The sequence below is a fragment of the Cyprinodon variegatus genome, unplaced genomic scaffold (assembly GCF_000732505.1).
Source record: "Cyprinodon variegatus isolate N-32 unplaced genomic scaffold, C_variegatus-1.0 Scaffold935, whole genome shotgun sequence".
Lineage (NCBI taxonomy): Eukaryota > Metazoa > Chordata > Actinopteri > Cyprinodontiformes > Cyprinodontidae > Cyprinodon > Cyprinodon variegatus.
In genome coordinates this window covers 297001-300978 of record NW_015151388.1, presented here as the reverse complement: position 1 = coordinate 300978, position 3978 = coordinate 297001, and positions in this window count along the sequence as shown.

Here is a 3978-nt window from a genome sequence, read left to right as displayed (position 1 = left end):
GCTTTATCTCACTGTGAAAAGAGCATTTTGGCCTCAACTTCTGATTTGAAGCTTGGAACCAAAAACATCTGCTCAAATCTACCTTTATTTTGTTAGTTTTCAGCTTGTAGAACAACGTGTAGAACAATAGGCTGGAGAGCCTGCAACATTAGTGTTGCACACTTGCTACACAACATAGGCTTGCTGTGTGTGTAAAAGCTCCTAATGTGCTAACCAGGCTGCTCAGTAGCAAAGTGTCAGTGTAGTAAATCTTCATTAAATGGTTGACAGTGCCGTTTCTGATGTATTTCTCATTTTAAAAAGTTATGCACTGAAATATATTGCATGTTATAATGATGGAAAAAAAAGCAACTCAAACGTTTTTAAAGGCTAATACACAGACAGATCATAAAAGTATATGCCATCATTCATGATCATGAAATTATTTGTAATACTTTTCAAACAACAATAACGTCATCAATATATGTATATTAAATGTACATCAATTTAGAACTTTTGGCACTTCAGTATTTTTACACTAAATTAACACAATAATTTTGTTGTAATGGATATGTATAATATGATATTACATGATTTAGAGACCTCATTGACCTCATAATGACTGTGCAATGTGACGTGCCTATTTTTTTTATTGTAAGTTAAAGTAATCAACTTATGCCTTGACATAACAGCAAGTGTGTGTCAATGCACTGAATTTATCTTTATTTTAAAAGTCCCCCTGAAAATTAGATCATCTTTGTTTGTTGCAGTAGCGCACATATTGTTTACATTGCGACCGGTCTAACTAGGGAGTACCAATATGGCGGCCGCTTTACTTTAACCAGATACTACCAAAGGGTAATTAGCAATCCACTGCATCCCTGGTGCCATACAATGGCAGCCCACTGCTCCCAAAGGGGATGGGTTATATGCAGAAAGTTAATTTTGTTGCTCTGTACTTGTGACTGTAATGACAATTAAAAGAAAAACTGGAAAAAATACATTTACAATATTCACGTTCTATATATATTTATGTATTTTATGGTTGTTTGGATAGGTTGACAAGGATGAGGAAAAGCTGCTTCGCTTTATGTGCTGCTTTCACTGGATTTTTTATTTATTTATAGTGTCCCATCATCCATCTGCTAGCTGCAGAACAAGGGATCCAGGTGTACTGTATGTGAGATTAATTCAGGGAAAGTTGTACAGTTTGAAATACCAACTGTTATTCCGCTAGTACATTTAGTATTGTGTGTAATAAACTAATTTGTTGCAATAAACTTTTATTTTTATTGTCCCGAGGATGTCCTGGGACCATCACAAATACAGCAGGGCAAGTCCCCCGCCACAGCTGAGACTTCATCATCTTCAAGGTGAGATGTCTATTTTGCAAAAATCTGAAAATACATATATTTGTCCTGATGTACAACAACTTCCTTAGATTTATGTTCCTATGATGATTAGAAGGCATTATCAGATGCAACTACAATTATTGTTGTTTTCAAAGGAAATATATTCTTTAACATATATTTGATTGGTTTTACAGCGATGATGCTCCAGAAGAGGATGAGTACCAACCAACTTCTAGGCAGCTACGTTTATTCTCAAAACCTGGAAAGCACAAGGCTCCTTCTGCTCCAACAAAAAGGACTCCTTCATCTGCACCAAGAAAGGACTGACGAAAGCTAGAAAGCAGGTTTGTCTTGCTATACTAGTGACTGATGTCAGGGACATTTGGCACAGTCCAGACCACCCTGACACCGAGCCACCTGCACCCACATTTTCCCCGAAGCGTCCTCCATGTCCCCAAATTTGTTGTTTTCTGCACATATTGTTACCCATGTTTGTTTTTAGTGGATCTTTACATTTTTGTTATTGACAACATATTTCTGCACATTATTTCCATGTTTTATTTAAAATTGCTTTTTACACATGCATTTACATAATTACTCTGTTCATAGTTTGTTTTGGCAAATTTGTTTACAAAGCTTTATTCTTATATTTTCACACATCCATTTACATTAGATTTTTTTTCTTGAAATTGTTTTTATAACAATAATTTTTTTACACATTTTCTTGACAGAAGCTTCGGATTATCATTTATTTTTAGATTTTTGTAGTTTTTGGATTTCTAATTCTTGTTTTCAATTAAATATCCCTGTTTGATGACAAAAATTACACAATTTGTATTATTTTCTTTTCAGTTTAATGACATTGTGTATTCAATGCTTAATTTCAATAAAACAATTGCTAAATCTTAGTAAAAAAATGCTTTGTGTCATGCAGAAGGTCTCCAATAATGTAAATCAGCATATTTGTCTTACCAGATTCCCTTTAATGAGTGGAAAAATGCATTTGGCAAAAATCTGGCCACTTTTGGTACAATTGTATCAAAATAATTTTCCTTTGTGGAACATGCATCCTCCAACTTATTCATTCCAAATTTGCTTGAGTTATAGTCTGATGGTTCATCCAGAGTTTAAAATGGGTTTTTATGGTGTTCATGGTGGAGTGTTTATTTTGGTATACATTTTGGCAAACTAGACGTTTTTCATTTATACTTTGTTTAATCACCTATAAATCGGACATGGTGACAATTCAAATATTGGTTCCACCTGAAAAATATTCCTCAATGCCTTTCTGTCATACAAATACAAATAATCATATTTTCAATTTATAGTTTAGGAGCTGTACTTGCAGTAATTTCAGGTGGAATTTTCTCCTAAGACCATCATCCCTCAGGGCTTAACTATTTGAGTACTGGACTTTGTACAGAAGCATTTAAAACTAACCTAATAGCAGCTCTCCAGGCGAAATTGGTGACATACAATTACATCTGAGAAGAGCACAATTGGCAATAACCTATTGGTTTAATTTAAGATAACCTGGATCATCCGAAACTTAATACTTTGATAAACAGATGGTACATATGACATTGATGAAAAGGAAATTATAAGAAATGCAATTTAAACTCAAATATAATACAAGGATACATAAACAATTATTATCAGTATGTTAAGATCTATACAGATGCATCAAAAAGGGTTGAAGAAGTACGAATAACTTTTGTTATACCAGAATTTCATGTAGAAATAAGAAAGAGGATTACAATATATATTTTTTTCAGATTCAAGTTCTGTATTGCTGAGTTTAGGACATAATCATTCAGAAAGTAGGCTAGACATTTTTTTCGGAAATATTGCATACAATACTTACATTAGAAAGTATGTATTAACAATGATATTTCTATGGGTACCAGCACATTTTGGCATAAAAGGAAATGAAATGGGAGATCAGATGCAAATAGAGCAGTTAGAAATATTGTGAACTTTTGTAGTTGAGTTCAGCAAATCAGATGGTAAATGTATATTTAAACAATATCTGGAGAGTGGCAGAAAAGGCAGTGTGGAGAAATTTACAGAAGATGTTTTTTATTTATAAAAAAGAAAGCAGGAGAAAAAAGAAATTGAAGAAGGAATAGAAAGGAAGAAAAGTATATATATATCTATATATATATTTTATATGTACTCAAATAATCCCAGCGGGAAATTACTTCTCATCCCCTTGGGGAGTAGTGGGCTGCCATTACGTGGCGCCCAGGGAGCAGTGTGGGGTTAAGGGTCTTGCTGAGGGAGCTAGAGTGGCAGTCTGTGGGAGATCGAAATCACAACCTCAGGATTCAAAGCCCTATGCCCTAACCATTAGGCCACCTCTCACCCATTAATAACCACATTAAGATTTGGACACATAGGCCTCAATTCCAAACTGTTTAAAATACAAAAGCATGCTGCTAGAAAGTATGAATATTGTGGAGAGAAGAAATCAATACAACATGTTTTATTGAGATGTCTGAGGACGCCATCTCCTCTGCTCTTCACCTGAGCCTGGCCCACCTGGAGGAGAAGAACACCCACGTGCGGATGCTGTTCCTGGACTTCAGTTCAGCGTTTAACACCATCATCCCACAGCACCTGGTGGAAAAGCTGGAACATCTGGGCT